The sequence below is a fragment of the Micromesistius poutassou genome (assembly GCF_964030765.1).
Source record: "Micromesistius poutassou genome assembly, chromosome: 14".
NCBI lineage: Eukaryota > Metazoa > Chordata > Actinopteri > Gadiformes > Gadidae > Micromesistius > Micromesistius poutassou.
The window spans coordinates 4759729-4760261 of NC_140284.1; positions in this window are offsets into that span (position 1 = coordinate 4759729).

The window sequence follows — 533 nt, forward strand, 5'->3', positions numbered from 1 at the left end:
ACCCGAGGACCCCCCGAGCACAGCCACAGAGCGGACGGCTAACTTTCGTATGTGGAAAAGTTTGGGAGACAGACATTGTAGAAAATATTTAACAAGGTACTCGCCCATTCAAGTTTGCTCTTCTATTTATTTAACTCGTAAACTATTACCAAGTGTCCCCTTCGTGCGTCCCTGTGGTCTGAAAAACAAGCCATCCAAATGTTTTTATTCTATGACTTGCAAAGAATTATCTCGTTTTTTTTTTCTGCCCTCAGCTGTGTCAGAGAAGTGTTTTGAAAGTTGAAGGTAGAGTTGATTTTCCTTGAACTTTACAATTACAGTCAGCTTTTTCTTATTAGTTCATATAGTAACTTTAAAATAAAACTTAATTATAAACTTAATGATAAATTGAGTGAACTTCATTTTCAAAGACTCTTAGTTTGAGGAGGTTCCCTTGTAATGCTGCAGTTTGCTTCTTTTCCCTTAAATATTTTTTGTAGCAAAATTACAATAATTTAATTTACTCTATTTTTTAGGATGTGTTTATAATAAGC